The sequence below is a fragment of the Chaetodon auriga genome, chromosome 13, assembly GCF_051107435.1.
Source record: "Chaetodon auriga isolate fChaAug3 chromosome 13, fChaAug3.hap1, whole genome shotgun sequence".
NCBI lineage: Eukaryota > Metazoa > Chordata > Actinopteri > Chaetodontiformes > Chaetodontidae > Chaetodon > Chaetodon auriga.
Genome location: NC_135086.1, coordinates 19492186 through 19506009, shown reverse-complemented (window position 1 = coordinate 19506009; position 13824 = coordinate 19492186). Strand labels below are relative to the sequence as shown.

At 50.2% G+C, this 13824-nt stretch overlaps 42 non-coding genes and 1 pseudogene across 42 annotated transcripts; all 43 read left to right on the top strand.

Moving 5' to 3' along the window:
- The first annotated feature begins 169 nt into the window (after window positions 1–169).
- LOC143331047 (5S ribosomal RNA) lies at window positions 170–288 on the top strand. Its single transcript, XR_013078018.1, has one exon. It is a non-coding gene; the product is annotated as a 5S ribosomal RNA (ribosomal RNA).
- A 192-nt stretch (window positions 289–480) lies between these two features.
- On the top strand, window positions 481–589 carry LOC143331119 (5S ribosomal RNA; annotated as a pseudogene).
- Window positions 590–795: 206 nt separating this feature from the next.
- LOC143331046 (5S ribosomal RNA) lies at window positions 796–914 on the top strand. Its single transcript, XR_013078017.1, has one exon. It is a non-coding gene; the product is annotated as a 5S ribosomal RNA (ribosomal RNA).
- A 192-nt stretch (window positions 915–1106) lies between these two features.
- Window positions 1107–1225, top strand: LOC143331045 (5S ribosomal RNA). Its single transcript, XR_013078016.1, has one exon. It is a non-coding gene; the product is annotated as a 5S ribosomal RNA (ribosomal RNA).
- A 206-nt stretch (window positions 1226–1431) lies between these two features.
- Window positions 1432–1550, top strand: LOC143331043 (5S ribosomal RNA). The gene has a single exon (XR_013078014.1). It is a non-coding gene; the product is annotated as a 5S ribosomal RNA (ribosomal RNA).
- A 192-nt stretch (window positions 1551–1742) lies between these two features.
- Window positions 1743–1861, top strand: LOC143331042 (5S ribosomal RNA). The gene has a single exon (XR_013078013.1). It is a non-coding gene; the product is annotated as a 5S ribosomal RNA (ribosomal RNA).
- A 192-nt stretch (window positions 1862–2053) lies between these two features.
- Window positions 2054–2172, top strand: LOC143331041 (5S ribosomal RNA). Its single transcript, XR_013078012.1, has one exon. It is a non-coding gene; the product is annotated as a 5S ribosomal RNA (ribosomal RNA).
- A 206-nt stretch (window positions 2173–2378) lies between these two features.
- LOC143331040 (5S ribosomal RNA) lies at window positions 2379–2497 on the top strand. The gene has a single exon (XR_013078011.1). It is a non-coding gene; the product is annotated as a 5S ribosomal RNA (ribosomal RNA).
- A 192-nt stretch (window positions 2498–2689) lies between these two features.
- On the top strand, window positions 2690–2808 carry LOC143331038 (5S ribosomal RNA). Its single transcript, XR_013078010.1, has one exon. It is a non-coding gene; the product is annotated as a 5S ribosomal RNA (ribosomal RNA).
- Window positions 2809–3014: 206 nt separating this feature from the next.
- On the top strand, window positions 3015–3133 carry LOC143331037 (5S ribosomal RNA). The gene has a single exon (XR_013078009.1). It is a non-coding gene; the product is annotated as a 5S ribosomal RNA (ribosomal RNA).
- Window positions 3134–3339: 206 nt separating this feature from the next.
- LOC143331036 (5S ribosomal RNA) lies at window positions 3340–3458 on the top strand. The gene has a single exon (XR_013078008.1). It is a non-coding gene; the product is annotated as a 5S ribosomal RNA (ribosomal RNA).
- Window positions 3459–3650: 192 nt separating this feature from the next.
- LOC143331035 (5S ribosomal RNA) lies at window positions 3651–3769 on the top strand. Its single transcript, XR_013078007.1, has one exon. It is a non-coding gene; the product is annotated as a 5S ribosomal RNA (ribosomal RNA).
- A 192-nt stretch (window positions 3770–3961) lies between these two features.
- On the top strand, window positions 3962–4080 carry LOC143331034 (5S ribosomal RNA). The gene has a single exon (XR_013078006.1). It is a non-coding gene; the product is annotated as a 5S ribosomal RNA (ribosomal RNA).
- Window positions 4081–4272: 192 nt separating this feature from the next.
- LOC143331033 (5S ribosomal RNA) lies at window positions 4273–4391 on the top strand. Its single transcript, XR_013078005.1, has one exon. It is a non-coding gene; the product is annotated as a 5S ribosomal RNA (ribosomal RNA).
- Window positions 4392–4597: 206 nt separating this feature from the next.
- On the top strand, window positions 4598–4716 carry LOC143331031 (5S ribosomal RNA). Its single transcript, XR_013078003.1, has one exon. It is a non-coding gene; the product is annotated as a 5S ribosomal RNA (ribosomal RNA).
- Window positions 4717–4922: 206 nt separating this feature from the next.
- Window positions 4923–5041, top strand: LOC143331030 (5S ribosomal RNA). Its single transcript, XR_013078002.1, has one exon. It is a non-coding gene; the product is annotated as a 5S ribosomal RNA (ribosomal RNA).
- Window positions 5042–5247: 206 nt separating this feature from the next.
- LOC143331029 (5S ribosomal RNA) lies at window positions 5248–5366 on the top strand. Its single transcript, XR_013078001.1, has one exon. It is a non-coding gene; the product is annotated as a 5S ribosomal RNA (ribosomal RNA).
- A 192-nt stretch (window positions 5367–5558) lies between these two features.
- On the top strand, window positions 5559–5677 carry LOC143331028 (5S ribosomal RNA). Its single transcript, XR_013078000.1, has one exon. It is a non-coding gene; the product is annotated as a 5S ribosomal RNA (ribosomal RNA).
- A 192-nt stretch (window positions 5678–5869) lies between these two features.
- Window positions 5870–5988, top strand: LOC143331080 (5S ribosomal RNA). Its single transcript, XR_013078049.1, has one exon. It is a non-coding gene; the product is annotated as a 5S ribosomal RNA (ribosomal RNA).
- A 206-nt stretch (window positions 5989–6194) lies between these two features.
- On the top strand, window positions 6195–6313 carry LOC143331027 (5S ribosomal RNA). Its single transcript, XR_013077999.1, has one exon. It is a non-coding gene; the product is annotated as a 5S ribosomal RNA (ribosomal RNA).
- A 192-nt stretch (window positions 6314–6505) lies between these two features.
- On the top strand, window positions 6506–6624 carry LOC143331026 (5S ribosomal RNA). Its single transcript, XR_013077998.1, has one exon. It is a non-coding gene; the product is annotated as a 5S ribosomal RNA (ribosomal RNA).
- Window positions 6625–6830: 206 nt separating this feature from the next.
- Window positions 6831–6949, top strand: LOC143331025 (5S ribosomal RNA). The gene has a single exon (XR_013077997.1). It is a non-coding gene; the product is annotated as a 5S ribosomal RNA (ribosomal RNA).
- A 206-nt stretch (window positions 6950–7155) lies between these two features.
- LOC143331024 (5S ribosomal RNA) lies at window positions 7156–7274 on the top strand. Its single transcript, XR_013077996.1, has one exon. It is a non-coding gene; the product is annotated as a 5S ribosomal RNA (ribosomal RNA).
- Window positions 7275–7480: 206 nt separating this feature from the next.
- LOC143331023 (5S ribosomal RNA) lies at window positions 7481–7599 on the top strand. The gene has a single exon (XR_013077995.1). It is a non-coding gene; the product is annotated as a 5S ribosomal RNA (ribosomal RNA).
- Window positions 7600–7791: 192 nt separating this feature from the next.
- On the top strand, window positions 7792–7910 carry LOC143331022 (5S ribosomal RNA). Its single transcript, XR_013077994.1, has one exon. It is a non-coding gene; the product is annotated as a 5S ribosomal RNA (ribosomal RNA).
- Window positions 7911–8116: 206 nt separating this feature from the next.
- On the top strand, window positions 8117–8235 carry LOC143331020 (5S ribosomal RNA). The gene has a single exon (XR_013077992.1). It is a non-coding gene; the product is annotated as a 5S ribosomal RNA (ribosomal RNA).
- A 206-nt stretch (window positions 8236–8441) lies between these two features.
- On the top strand, window positions 8442–8560 carry LOC143331019 (5S ribosomal RNA). Its single transcript, XR_013077991.1, has one exon. It is a non-coding gene; the product is annotated as a 5S ribosomal RNA (ribosomal RNA).
- A 192-nt stretch (window positions 8561–8752) lies between these two features.
- On the top strand, window positions 8753–8871 carry LOC143331018 (5S ribosomal RNA). The gene has a single exon (XR_013077990.1). It is a non-coding gene; the product is annotated as a 5S ribosomal RNA (ribosomal RNA).
- A 192-nt stretch (window positions 8872–9063) lies between these two features.
- Window positions 9064–9182, top strand: LOC143331017 (5S ribosomal RNA). Its single transcript, XR_013077989.1, has one exon. It is a non-coding gene; the product is annotated as a 5S ribosomal RNA (ribosomal RNA).
- Window positions 9183–9388: 206 nt separating this feature from the next.
- LOC143331016 (5S ribosomal RNA) lies at window positions 9389–9507 on the top strand. The gene has a single exon (XR_013077988.1). It is a non-coding gene; the product is annotated as a 5S ribosomal RNA (ribosomal RNA).
- Window positions 9508–9699: 192 nt separating this feature from the next.
- Window positions 9700–9818, top strand: LOC143331086 (5S ribosomal RNA). Its single transcript, XR_013078055.1, has one exon. It is a non-coding gene; the product is annotated as a 5S ribosomal RNA (ribosomal RNA).
- A 206-nt stretch (window positions 9819–10024) lies between these two features.
- Window positions 10025–10143, top strand: LOC143331015 (5S ribosomal RNA). The gene has a single exon (XR_013077987.1). It is a non-coding gene; the product is annotated as a 5S ribosomal RNA (ribosomal RNA).
- A 192-nt stretch (window positions 10144–10335) lies between these two features.
- Window positions 10336–10454, top strand: LOC143331078 (5S ribosomal RNA). The gene has a single exon (XR_013078047.1). It is a non-coding gene; the product is annotated as a 5S ribosomal RNA (ribosomal RNA).
- A 206-nt stretch (window positions 10455–10660) lies between these two features.
- LOC143331014 (5S ribosomal RNA) lies at window positions 10661–10779 on the top strand. Its single transcript, XR_013077986.1, has one exon. It is a non-coding gene; the product is annotated as a 5S ribosomal RNA (ribosomal RNA).
- A 206-nt stretch (window positions 10780–10985) lies between these two features.
- Window positions 10986–11104, top strand: LOC143331013 (5S ribosomal RNA). Its single transcript, XR_013077985.1, has one exon. It is a non-coding gene; the product is annotated as a 5S ribosomal RNA (ribosomal RNA).
- A 192-nt stretch (window positions 11105–11296) lies between these two features.
- LOC143331012 (5S ribosomal RNA) lies at window positions 11297–11415 on the top strand. The gene has a single exon (XR_013077984.1). It is a non-coding gene; the product is annotated as a 5S ribosomal RNA (ribosomal RNA).
- A 192-nt stretch (window positions 11416–11607) lies between these two features.
- LOC143331085 (5S ribosomal RNA) lies at window positions 11608–11726 on the top strand. The gene has a single exon (XR_013078054.1). It is a non-coding gene; the product is annotated as a 5S ribosomal RNA (ribosomal RNA).
- A 206-nt stretch (window positions 11727–11932) lies between these two features.
- Window positions 11933–12051, top strand: LOC143331011 (5S ribosomal RNA). The gene has a single exon (XR_013077983.1). It is a non-coding gene; the product is annotated as a 5S ribosomal RNA (ribosomal RNA).
- Window positions 12052–12243: 192 nt separating this feature from the next.
- On the top strand, window positions 12244–12362 carry LOC143331009 (5S ribosomal RNA). The gene has a single exon (XR_013077981.1). It is a non-coding gene; the product is annotated as a 5S ribosomal RNA (ribosomal RNA).
- Window positions 12363–12554: 192 nt separating this feature from the next.
- On the top strand, window positions 12555–12673 carry LOC143331084 (5S ribosomal RNA). Its single transcript, XR_013078053.1, has one exon. It is a non-coding gene; the product is annotated as a 5S ribosomal RNA (ribosomal RNA).
- Window positions 12674–12879: 206 nt separating this feature from the next.
- On the top strand, window positions 12880–12998 carry LOC143331008 (5S ribosomal RNA). The gene has a single exon (XR_013077980.1). It is a non-coding gene; the product is annotated as a 5S ribosomal RNA (ribosomal RNA).
- Window positions 12999–13190: 192 nt separating this feature from the next.
- LOC143331007 (5S ribosomal RNA) lies at window positions 13191–13309 on the top strand. Its single transcript, XR_013077979.1, has one exon. It is a non-coding gene; the product is annotated as a 5S ribosomal RNA (ribosomal RNA).
- Window positions 13310–13515: 206 nt separating this feature from the next.
- On the top strand, window positions 13516–13634 carry LOC143331006 (5S ribosomal RNA). The gene has a single exon (XR_013077978.1). It is a non-coding gene; the product is annotated as a 5S ribosomal RNA (ribosomal RNA).
- Window positions 13635–13824: the final 190 nt, after the last annotated feature.

Genomic DNA, 13824 nt, shown 5'->3' with positions numbered 1-13824 from the left:
AAAGTACATCCATTGATTGACTTGTCTTCTTTGGAAATCACATTTGTAGGAGTGTAGAATAAAAGTGCCCTCAACATTTCCAGACAAGTGAAAGGAAACAGCCCTCACACCCCGGAGTGCACATACAGAGGGCACATGTATAAAAAGCGTGTGTGCATCAGGGCTTGTGGCTTACGGCCATACCAGCCTGACAACGCCCGATCTCGTCCGATCTCGGAAGCTAAGCAGGGTCGGGCCTGGTTAGTACTTGGATGGGAGACCGCCTGGGAATACCAGGTGCTGTAAGCCTTTTCTTTAATCCATCAGCCCTGTGTGTGCGCAACGAAAAGTACATCCATTGATTGACTTGTCTTCTTTGGAAATCACATTTGTAGGAGTGTAGAATAAAAGCGCCCTCAACATTTCCAGACAGCCCTCACACCCCGGAGTGCACATACAGAGGGCACATGTATAAAAAGCGTGTGTGCATCAGGGCTTGTGGCTTACGGCCATACCAGCCTGACAACGTCCGATCTCGGAAGCTAAGCAGGGTCGGGCCTGGTTAGTACTTGGATGGGAGACCGCCTGGGAATACCAGGTGCTGTAAGCCTTTTCTTTAATCCATCAGCCCTGTGTGTGCGCAACGAAAAGTACATCCATTGATTGACTTGTCTTCTTTGGAAATCACATTTGTAGGAGTGTAGAATAAAAGCGGCCTCAACATTTCCAGACAAGTGAAAGGAAACAGCCCTCACACCCCGGAGTGCACATACAGAGGGCACATGTATAAAAAGCGTGTGTGCATCAGGGCTTGTGGCTTACGGCCATACCAGCCTGACAACGCCCGATCTCGTCCGATCTCGGAAGCTAAGCAGGGTCGGGCCTGGTTAGTACTTGGATGGGAGACCGCCTGGGAATACCAGGTGCTGTAAGCCTTTTCTTTAATCCATCAGCCCTGTGTGTGCGCAACGAAAAGTACATCCATTGATTGACTTGTCTTCTTTGGAAATCACATTTGTAGGAGTGTAGAATAAAAGCGCCCTCAACATTTCCAGACAGCCCTCACACCCCGGAGTGCACATACAGAGGGCACATGTATAAAAAGCGTGTGTGCATCAGGGCTTGTGGCTTACGGCCATACCAGCCTGACAACGCCCGATCTCGTCCGATCTCGGAAGCTAAGCAGGGTCGGGCCTGGTTAGTACTTGGATGGGAGACCGCCTGGGAATACCAGGTGCTGTAAGCCTTTTCTTTAATCCATCAGCCCTGTGTGTGCGCAACGAAAAGTACATCCATTGATTGACTTGTCTTCTTTGGAAATCACATTTGTAGGAGTGTAGAATAAAAGCGCCCTCAACATTTCCAGACAAGTGAAAGGAAACAGCCCTCACACCCCAGAGTCGACATACAGAGGGCACATGTATAAAAAGCGTGTGTGCATCAGGGCTTGTGGCTTACGGCCATACCAGCCTGACAACGCCCGATCTCGTCCGATCTCGGAAGCTAAGCAGGGTCGGGCCTGGTTAGTACTTGGATGGGAGACCGCCTGGGAATACCAGGTGCTGTAAGCCTTTTCTTTAATCCATCAGCCCTGTGTGTGCGCAACGAAAAGTACATCCATTGATTGACTTGTCTTCTTTGGAAATCACATTTGTAGGAGTGTAGAATAAAAGCGCCCTCAACATTTCCAGACAGCCCTCACACCCCGGAGTGCACATACAGAGGGCACATGTATAAAAAGCGTGTGTGCATCAGGGCTAGTGGCTTACGGCCATACCAGCCTGACAACGCCCGATCTCGTCCGATCTCGGAAGCTAAGCAGGGTCGGGCCTGGTTAGTACTTGGATGGGAGACCGCCTGGGAATACCAGGTGCTGTAAGCCTTTTCTTTAATCCATCAGCCCTGTGTGTGCGCAACGAAAAGTACATCCATTGATTGACTTGTCTTCTTTGGAAATCACATTTGTAGGAGTGTAGAATAAAAGCGCCCTCAACATTTCCAGACAGCCCTCACACCCCGGAGTGCACATACAGAGGGCACATGTATAAAAAGCGTGTGTGCATCAGGGCTTGTGGCTTACGGCCATACCAGCCTGACAACGCCCGATCTCGTCCGATCTCGGAAGCTAAGCAGGGTCGGGCCTGGTTAGTACTTGGATGGGAGACCGCCTGGGAATACCAGGTGCTGTAAGCCTTTTCTTTAATCCATCAGCCCTGTGTGTGCGCAACGAAAAGTACATCCATTGATTGACTTGTCTTCTTTGGAAATCACATTTGTAGGAGTGTAGAATAAAAGTGCCCTCAACATTTCCAGACAAGTGAAAGGAAACAGCCCTCACACCCCGGAGTGCACATACAGAGGGCACATGTATAAAAAGCGTGTGTGCATCTGGGCTTGTGGCTTACGGCCATACCAGCCTGACAACGCCCGATCTCGTCCGATCTCGGAAGCTAAGCAGGGTCGGGCCTGGTTAGTACTTGGATGGGAGACCGCCTGGGAATACCAGGTGCTGTAAGCCTTTTCTTTAATCCATCAGCCCTGTGTGTGCGCAACGAAAAGTACATCCATTGATTGACTTGTCTTCTTTGGAAATCACATTTGTAGGAGTGTAGAATAAAAGCGCCCTCAACATTTCCAGACAGCCCTCACACCCCCGAGTGCACATACAGAGGGCACATGTATAAAAAGCGTGTGTGCATCAGGGCTTGCGGCTTACGGCCATACCAGCCTGACAACGCCCGATCTCGTCCGATCTCGGAAGCTAAGCAGGGTCGGGCCTGGTTAGTACTTGGATGGGAGACCGCCTGGGAATACCAGGTGCTGTAAGCCTTTTCTTTAATCCATCAGCCCTGTGTGTGCGCAACGAAAAGTACATCCATTGATTGACTTGTCTTCTTTGGAAATCACATTTGTAGGAGTGTAGAATAAAAGCGCCCTCAACATTTCCAGACAAGTGAAAGGAAACAGCCCTCACACCCCAGAGTCGACATACAGAGGGCACATGTATAAAAAGCGTGTGTGCATCAGGGCTTGTGGCTTACGGCCATACCAGCCTGACAACGCCCGATCTCGTCCGATCTCGGAAGCTAAGCAGGGTCGGGCCTGGTTAGTACTTGGATGGGAGACCGCCTGGGAATACCAGGTGCTGTAAGCCTTTTCTTTAATCCATCAGCCCTGTGTGTGCGCAACGAAAAGTACATCCATTGATTGACTTGTCTTCTTTGGAAATCACATTTGTAGGAGTGTAGAATAAAAGCGCCCTCAACATTTCCAGACAAGTGAAAGGAAACAGCCCTCACACCCCAGAGTCGACATACAGAGGGCACATGTATAAAAAGCGTGTGTGCATCAGGGCTTGTGGCTTACGGCCATACCAGCCTGACAACGCCCGATCTCGTCCGATCTCGGAAGCTAAGCAGGGTCGGGCCTGGTTAGTACTTGGATGGGAGACCGCCTGGGAATACCAGGTGCTGTAAGCCTTTTCTTTAATCCATCAGCCCTGTGTGTGCGCAACGAAAAGTACATCCATTGATTGACTTGTCTTCTTTGGAAATCACATTTGTAGGAGTGTAGAATAAAAGCGCCCTCAACATTTCCAGACAGCCCTCACACCCCGGAGTGCACATACAGAGGGCACATGTATAAAAAGCGTGTGTGCATCAGGGCTAGTGGCTTACGGCCATACCAGCCTGACAACGCCCGATCTCGTCCGATCTCGGAAGCTAAGCAGGGTCGGGCCTGGTTAGTACTTGGATGGGAGACCGCCTGGGAATACCAGGTGCTGTAAGCCTTTTCTTTAATCCATCAGCCCTGTGTGTGCGCAACGAAAAGTACATCCATTGATTGACTTGTCTTCTTTGGAAATCACATTTGTAGGAGTGTAGAATAAAAGCGCCCTCAACATTTCCAGACAGCCCTCACACCCCGGAGTGCACATACAGAGGGCACATGTATAAAAAGCGTGTGTGCATCAGGGCTTGTGGCTTACGGCCATACCAGCCTGACAACGCCCGATCTCGTCCGATCTCGGAAGCTAAGCAGGGTCGGGCCTGGTTAGTACTTGGATGGGAGACCGCCTGGGAATACCAGGTGCTGTAAGCCTTTTCTTTAATCCATCAGCCCTGTGTGTGCGCAACGAAAAGTACATCCATTGATTGACTTGTCTTCTTTGGAAATCACATTTGTAGGAGTGTAGAATAAAAGCGCCCTCAACATTTCCAGACAGCCCTCACACCCCGGAGTGCACATACAGAGGGCACATGTATAAAAAGCGTGTGTGCATCAGGGCTTGTGGCTTACGGCCATACCAGCCTGACAACGCCCGATCTCGTCCGATCTCGGAAGCTAAGCAGGGTCGGGCCTGGTTAGTACTTGGATGGGAGACCGCCTGGGAATACCAGGTGCTGTAAGCCTTTTCTTTAATCCATCAGCCCTGTGTGTGCGCAACGAAAAGTACATCCATTGATTGACTTGTCTTCTTTGGAAATCACATTTGTAGGAGTGTAGAATAAAAGCGCCCTCAACATTTCCAGACAAGTGAAAGGAAACAGCCCTCACACCCCAGAGTCGACATACAGAGGGCACATGTATAAAAAGCGTGTGTGCATCAGGGCTTGTGGCTTACGGCCATACCAGCCTGACAACGCCCGATCTCGTCCGATCTCGGAAGCTAAGCAGGGTCGGGCCTGGTTAGTACTTGGATGGGAGACCGCCTGGGAATACCAGGTGCTGTAAGCCTTTTCTTTAATCCATCAGCCCTGTGTGTGCGCAACGAAAAGTACATCCATTGATTGACTTGTCTTCTTTGGAAATCACATTTGTAGGAGTGTAGAATAAAAGCGCCCTCAACATTTCCAGACAAGTGAAAGGAAACAGCCCTCACACCCCAGAGTCGACATACAGAGGGCACATGTATAAAAAGCGTGTGTGCATCAGGGCTTGTGGCTTACGGCCATACCAGCCTGACAACGCCCGATCTCGTCCGATCTCGGAAGCTAAGCAGGGTCGGGCCTGGTTAGTACTTGGATGGGAGACCGCCTGGGAATACCAGGTGCTGTAAGCCTTTTCTTTAATCCATCAGCCCTGTGTGTGCGCAACGAAAAGTACATCCATTGATTGACTTGTCTTCTTTGGAAATCACATTTGTAGGAGTGTAGAATAAAAGCGCCCTCAACATTTCCAGACAAGTGAAAGGAAACAGCCCTCACACCCCAGAGTCGACATACAGAGGGCACATGTATAAAAAGCGTGTGTGCATCAGGGCTTGTGGCTTACGGCCATACCAGCCTGACAACGCCCGATCTCGTCCGATCTCGGAAGCTAAGCAGGGTCGGGCCTGGTTAGTACTTGGATGGGAGACCGCCTGGGAATACCAGGTGCTGTAAGCCTTTTCTTTAATCCATCAGCCCTGTGTGTGCGCAACGAAAAGTACATCCATTGATTGACTTGTCTTCTTTGGAAATCACATTTGTAGGAGTGTAGAATAAAAGCGCCCTCAACATTTCCAGACAGCCCTCACACCCCGGAGTGCACATACAGAGGGCACATGTATAAAAAGCGTGTGTGCATCAGGGCTAGTGGCTTACGGCCATACCAGCCTGACAACGCCCGATCTCGTCCGATCTCGGAAGCTAAGCAGGGTCGGGCCTGGTTAGTACTTGGATGGGAGACCGCCTGGGAATACCAGGTGCTGTAAGCCTTTTCTTTAATCCATCAGCCCTGTGTGTGCGCAACGAAAAGTACATCCATTGATTGACTTGTCTTCTTTGGAAATCACATTTGTAGGAGTGTAGAATAAAAGCGCCCTCAACATTTCCAGACAGCCCTCACACCCCGGAGTGCACATACAGAGGGCACATGTATAAAAAGCGTGTGTGCATCAGGGCTTGTGGCTTACGGCCATACCAGCCTGACAATGCCCGATCTCGTCCGATCTCGGAAGCTAAGCAGGGTCGGGCCTGGTTAGTACTTGGATGGGAGACCGCCTGGGAATACCAGGTGCTGTAAGCCTTTTCTTTAATCCATCAGCCCTGTGTGTGCGCAACGAAAAGTACATCCATTGATTGACTTGTCTTCTTTGGAAATCACATTTGTAGGAGTGTAGAATAAAAGTGCCCTCAACATTTCCAGACAAGTGAAAGGAAACAGCCCTCACACCCCGGAGTGCACATACAGAGGGCACATGTATAAAAAGCGTGTGTGCATCTGGGCTTGTGGCTTACGGCCATACCAGCCTGACAACGCCCGATCTCGTCCGATCTCGGAAGCTAAGCAGGGTCGGGCCTGGTTAGTACTTGGATGGGAGACCGCCTGGGAATACCAGGTGCTGTAAGCCTTTTCTTTAATCCATCAGCCCTGTGTGTGCGCAACGAAAAGTACATCCATTGATTGACTTGTCTTCTTTGGAAATCACATTTGTAGGAGTGTAGAATAAAAGCGCCCTCAACATTTCCAGACAGCCCTCACACCCCGGAGTGCACATACAGAGGGCACATGTATAAAAAGCGTGTGTGCATCAGGGCTTGTGGCTTACGGCCATACCAGCCTGACAACGCCCGATCTCGTCCGATCTCGGAAGCTAAGCAGGGTCGGGCCTGGTTAGTACTTGGATGGGAGACCGCCTGGGAATACCAGGTGCTGTAAGCCTTTTCTTTAATCCATCAGCCCTGTGTGTGCGCAACGAAAAGTACATCCATTGATTGACTTGTCTTCTTTGGAAATCACATTTGTAGGAGTGTAGAATAAAAGCGCCCTCAACATTTCCAGACAAGTGAAAGGAAACAGCCCTCACACCCCAGAGTCGACATACAGAGGGCACATGTATAAAAAGCGTGTGTGCATCAGGGCTTGTGGCTTACGGCCATACCAGCCTGACAACGCCCGATCTCGTCCGATCTCGGAAGCTAAGCAGGGTCGGGCCTGGTTAGTACTTGGATGGGAGACCGCCTGGGAATACCAGGTGCTGTAAGCCTTTTCTTTAATCCATCAGCCCTGTGTGTGCGCAACGAAAAGTACATCCATTGATTGACTTGTCTTCTTTGGAAATCACATTTGTAGGAGTGTAGAATAAAAGCGCCCTCAACATTTCCAGACAAGTGAAAGGAAACAGCCCTCACACCCCAGAGTCGACATACAGAGGGCACATGTATAAAAAGCGTGTGTGCATCAGGGCTTGTGGCTTACGGCCATACCAGCCTGACAACGCCCGATCTCGTCCGATCTCGGAAGCTAAGCAGGGTCGGGCCTGGTTAGTACTTGGATGGGAGACCGCCTGGGAATACCAGGTGCTGTAAGCCTTTTCTTTAATCCATCAGCCCTGTGTGTGCGCAACGAAAAGTACATCCATTGATTGACTTGTCTTCTTTGGAAATCACATTTGTAGGAGTGTAGAATAAAAGCGCCCTCAACATTTCCAGACAAGTGAAAGGAAACAGCCCTCACACCCCAGAGTCGACATACAGAGGGCACATGTATAAAAAGCGTGTGTGCATCAGGGCTTGTGGCTTACGGCCATACCAGCCTGACAACGCCCGATCTCGTCCGATCTCGGAAGCTAAGCAGGGTCGGGCCTGGTTAGTACTTGGATGGGAGACCGCCTGGGAATACCAGGTGCTGTAAGCCTTTTCTTTAATCCATCAGCCCTGTGTGTGCGCAACGAAAAGTACATCCATTGATTGACTTGTCTTCTTTGGAAATCACATTTGTAGGAGTGTAGAATAAAAGCGCCCTCAACATTTCCAGACAGCCCTCGCACCCCGGAGTGCACATACAGAGGGCACATGTATAAAAAGCGTGTGTGCATCAGGGCTTGTGGCTTACGGCCATACCAGCCTGACAACGCCCGATCTCGTCCGATCTCGGAAGCTAAGCAGGGTCGGGCCTGGTTAGTACTTGGATGGGAGACCGCCTGGGAATACCAGGTGCTGTAAGCCTTTTCTTTAATCCATCAGCCCTGTGTGTGCGCAACGAAAAGTACATCCATTGATTGACTTGTCTTCTTTGGAAATCACATTTGTAGGAGTGTAGAATAAAAGCGCCCTCAACATTTCCAGACAAGTGAAAGGAAACAGCCCTCACACCCCGGAGTGCACATACAGAGGGCACATGTATAAAAAGCGTGTGTGCATCTGGGCTTGTGGCTTACGGCCATACCAGCCTGACAACGCCCGATCTCGTCCGATCTCGGAAGCTAAGCAGGGTCGGGCCTGGTTAGTACTTGGATGGGAGACCGCCTGGGAATACCAGGTGCTGTAAGCCTTTTCTTTAATCCATCAGCCCTGTGTGTGCGCAACGAAAAGTACATCCATTGATTGACTTGTCTTCTTTGGAAATCACATTTGTAGGAGTGTAGAATAAAAGCGGCCTCAACATTTCCAGACAAGTGAAAGGAAACAGCCCTCACACCCCGGAGTGCACATACAGAGGGCACATGTATAAAAAGCGTGTGTGCATCAGGGCTTGTGGCTTACGGCCATACCAGCCTGACAACGCCCGATCTCGTCCGATCTCGGAAGCTAAGCAGGGTCGGGCCTGGTTAGTACTTGGATGGGAGACCGCCTGGGAATACCAGGTGCTGTAAGCCTTTTCTTTAATCCATCAGCCCTGTGTGTGCGCAACGAAAAGTACATCCATTGATTGACTTGTCTTCTTTGGAAATCACATTTGTAGGAGTGTAGAATAAAAGCGCCCTCAACATTTCCAGACAGCCCTCACACCCCGGAGTGCACATACAGAGGGCACATGTATAAAAAGCGTGTGTGCATCAGGGCTAGTGGCTTACGGCCATACCAGCCTGACAACGCCCGATCTCGTCCGATCTCGGAAGCTAAGCAGGGTCGGGCCTGGTTAGTACTTGGATGGGAGACCGCCTGGGAATACCAGGTGCTGTAAGCCTTTTCTTTAATCCATCAGCCCTGTGTGTGCGCAACGAAAAGTACATCCATTGATTGACTTGTCTTCTTTGGAAATCACATTTGTAGGAGTGTAGAATAAAAGCGCCCTCAACATTTCCAGACAGCCCTCACACCCCGGAGTGCACATACAGAGGGCACATGTATAAAAAGCGTGTGTGCATCAGGGCTTGTGGCTTACGGCCATACCAGCCTGACAACGCCCGATCTCGTCCGATCTCGGAAGCTAAGCAGGGTCGGGCCTGGTTAGTACTTGGATGGGAGACCGCCTGGGAATACCAGGTGCTGTAAGCCTTTTCTTTAATCCATCAGCCCTGTGTGTGCGCAACGAAAAGTACATCCATTGATTGACTTGTCTTCTTTGGAAATCACATTTGTAGGAGTGTAGAATAAAAGTGCCCTCAACATTTCCAGACAAGTGAAAGGAAACAGCCCTCACACCCCGGAGTGCACATACAGAGGGCACATGTATAAAAAGCGTGTGTGCATCTGGGCTTGTGGCTTACGGCCATACCAGCCTGACAACGCCCGATCTCGTCCGATCTCGGAAGCTAAGCAGGGTCGGGCCTGGTTAGTACTTGGATGGGAGACCGCCTGGGAATACCAGGTGCTGTAAGCCTTTTCTTTAATCCATCAGCCCTGTGTGTGCGCAACGAAAAGTACATCCATTGATTGACTTGTCTTCTTTGGAAATCACATTTGTAGGAGTGTAGAATAAAAGCGCCCTCAACATTTCCAGACAGCCCTCACACCCCGGAGTGCACATACAGAGGGCACATGTATAAAAAGCGTGTGTGCATCAGGGCTTGTGGCTTACGGCCATACCAGCCTGACAACGCCCGATCTCGTCCGTTCTCGGAAGCTAAGCAGGGTCGGGCCTGGTTAGTACTTGGATGGGAGACCGCCTGGGAATACCAGGTGCTGTAAGCCTTTTCTTTAATCCATCAGCCCTGTGTGTGCGCAACGAAAAGTACATCCATTGATTGACTTGTCTTCTTTGGAAATCACATTTGTAGGAGTGTAGAATAAAAGCGCCCTCAACATTTCCAGACAAGTGAAAGGAAACAGCCCTCACACCCCAGAGTCGACATACAGAGGGCACATGTATAAAAAGCGTGTGTGCATCAGGGCTTGTGGCTTACGGCCATACCAGCCTGACAACGCCCGATCTCGTCCGATCTCGGAAGCTAAGCAGGGTCGGGCCTGGTTAGTACTTGGATGGGAGACCGCCTGGGAATACCAGGTGCTGTAAGCCTTTTCTTTAATCCATCAGCCCTGTGTGTGCACAACGAAAAGTACATCCATTGATTGACTTGTCTTCTTTGGAAATCACATTTGTAGGAGTGTAGAATAAAAGCGCCCTCAACATTTCCAGACAGCCCTCACACCCCGGAGTGCACATACAGAGGGCACATGTATAAAAAGCGTGTGTGCATCTGGGCTTGTGGCTTACGGCCATACCAGCCTGACAACGCCCGATCTCGTCTGATCTCGGAAGCTAAGCAGGGTCGGGCCTGGTTAGTACTTGGATGGGAGACCGCCTGGGAATACCAGGTGCTGTAAGCCTTTTCTTTAATCCATCAGCCCTGTGTGTGCGCAACGAAAAGTACATCCATTGATTGACTTGTCTTCTTTGGAAATCACATTTGTAGGAGTGTAGAATAAAAGCGCCCTCAACATTTCCAGACAAATGAAAGGAAACAGCCCTCACACCCCAGAGTCGACATACAGAGGGCACATGTATAAAAAGCGTGTGTGCATCAGGGCTTGTGGCTTACGGCCATACCAGCCTGACAACGCCCGATCTCGTCCGATCTCGGAAGCTAAGCAGGGTCGGGCCTGGTTAGTACTTGGATGGGAGACCGCCTGGGAATACCAGGTGCTGTAAGCCTTTTCTTTAATCCATCAGCCCTGTGTGTGCGCAACGAAAAGTACATCCATTGATTGACTTGTCTTCTTTGGAAATCACATTTGTAGGAGTGTAGAATAAAAGCGCCCTCAACATTTCCAGACAAGTGAAAGGAAACAGCCCTCACACCCCAGAGTCGACATACAGAGGGCACATGTATAAAAAGCGTGTGTGCATCAGGGCTTGTGGCTTACGGCCATACCAGCCTGACAACGCCCGATCTCGTCCGATCTCGGAAGCTAAGCAGGGTCGGGCCTGGTTAGTACTTGGATGGGAGACCGCCTGGGAATACCAGGTGCTGTAAGCCTTTTCTTTAATCCATCAGCCCTGTGTGTGCGCAACGAAAAGTACATCCATTGATTGACTTGTCTTCTTTGGAAATCACATTTGTAGGAGTGTAGAATAAAAGCGCCCTCAACATTTCCAGACAGCCCTCACACCCCGGAGTGCACATACAGAGGGCACATGTATAAAAAGCGTGTGTGCATCAGGGCTAGTGGCTTACGGCCATACCAGCCTGACAACGCCCGATCTCGTCCGATCTCGGAAGCTAAGCAGGGTCGGGCCTGGTTAGTACTTGGATGGGAGACCGCCTGGGAATACCAGGTGCTGTAAGCCTTTTCTTTAATCCATCAGCCCTGTGTGTGCGCAACGAAAAGTACATCCATTGATTGACTTGTCTTCTTTGGAAATCACATTTGTAGGAGTGTAGAATAAAAGCGCCCTCAACATTTCCAGACAGCCCTCACACCCCGGAGTGCACATACAGAGGGCACATGTATAAAAAGCGTGTGTGCATCAGGGCTTGTGGCTTACGGCCATACCAGCCTGACAACGCCCGATCTCGTCCGATCTCGGAAGCTAAGCAGGGTCGGGCCTGGTTAGTACTTGGATGGGAGACCGCCTGGGAATAGCAGGTGCTGTAAGCCTTTTCTTTAATCCATCAGCCCTGTGTGTGCGCAACGAAAAGTACATCCATTGATTGACTTGTCTTCTTTGGAAATCACATTTGTAGGAGTGTAGAATAAAAGCGCCCTCAACATTTCCAGACAAGTGAAAGGAAACAGCCCTCACACCCCAGAGTCGACATACAGAGGGCACATGTATAAAAAGCGTGTGTGCATCAGGGCTTGTGGCTTACGGCCATACCAGCCTGACAACGCCCGATCTCGTCCGATCTCGGAAGCTAAGCAGGGTCGGGCCTGGTTAGTACTTGGATGGGAGACCGCCTGGGAATACCAGGTGCTGTAAGCCTTTTCTTTAATCCATCAGCCCTGTGTGTGCGCAACGAAAAGTACATCCATTGATTGACTTGTCTTCTTTGGAAATCACATTTGTAGGAGTGTAGAATAAAAGCGCCCTCAACATTTCCAGACAGCCCTCACACCCCGGAGTGCACATACAGAGGGCACATGTATAAAAAGCGTGTGTGCATCAGGGCTAGTGGCTTACGGCCATACCAGCCTGACAACGCCCGATCTCGTCCGATCTCGGAAGCTAAGCAGGGTCGGGCCTGGTTAGTACTTGGATGGGAGACCGCCTGGGAATACCAGGTGCTGTAAGCCTTTTCTTTAATCCATCAGCCCTGTGTGTGCGCAACGAAAAGTACATCCATTGATTGACTTGTCTTCTTTGGAAATCACATTTGTAGGAGTGTAGAATAAAAGCGCCCTCAACATTTCCAGACAGCCCTCACACCCCGGAGTGCACATACAGAGGGCACATGTATAAAAAGCGTGTGTGCATCAGGGCTTGTGGCTTACGGCCATACCAGCCTGACAACGCCCGATCTCGTCCGATCTCGGAAGCTAAGCAGGGTCGGGCCTGGTTAGTACTTGGATGGGAGACCGCCTGGGAATAGCAGGTGCTGTAAGCCTTTTCTTTAATCCATCAGCCCTGTGTGTGCGCAACGAAAAGTACATCCATTGATTGACTTGTCTTCTTTGGAAATCACATTTGTAGGAGTGTAGAATAAAAGCGCCCTCAACATTTCCAGACAAGTGAAAGGAAACAGCCCTCACACCCCAGAGTCGACATACAGAGGGCACATGTATAAAAAGCGTGTGTGCATCAGGGCTTGTGGCTTACGGCCATACCAGCCTGACAACGCCCGATCTCGTCCGATCTCGGAAGCTAAGCAGGGTCGGGCCTGGTTAGTACTTGGATGGGAGACCGCCTGGGAATACCAGGTGCTGTAAGCCTTTTCTTTAATCCATCAGCCCTGTGTGTGCGCAACGAAAAGTACATCCATTGATTGACTTGTCTTCTTTGGAAATCACATTTGTAGGAGTGTAGAATAAAAGCGCCCTCAACATTTCCAGACAGCCCTCACACCCCGGAGTGCACATACAGAGGGCACATGTATAAAAAGCGTGTGTGCATCAGGGCTTGTGGCTTACGGCCATACCAGCCTGACAACGCCCGATCTCGTCCGATCTCGGAAGCTAAGCAGGGTCGGGCCTGGTTAGTACTTGGATGGGAGACCGCCTGGGAATACCAGGTGCTGTAAGCCTTTTCTTTAATCCATCAGCCCTGTGTGTGCGCAACGAAAAGTACATCCATTGATTGACTTGTCTTCTTTGGAAATCACATTTGTAGGAGTGTAGAATAAAAGTGCCCTCAACATTTCCAGACAAGTGAAAGGAAACAGCCCTCACACCCCGGAGTGCACATACAGAGGGCACATGTATAAAAAGCGTGTGTGCATCTGGGCTTGTGGCTTACGGCCATACCAGCCTGACAACGCCCGATCTCGTCCGATCTCGGAAGCTAAGCAGGGTCGGGCCTGGTTAGTACTTGGATGGGAGACCGCCTGGGAATACCAGGTGCTGTAAGCCTTTTCTTTAATCCATCAGCCCTGTGTGTGCGCAACGAAAAGTACATCCATTGATTGACTTGTCTTCTTTGGAAATCACATTTGTAGGAGTGTAGAATAAAAGCGCCCTCAACATTTCCAGACAAGTGAAAGGAAACAGCCCTCACACCCCAGAGTCGACATACAGAGGGCACATGTATAAAAAGCGTGTG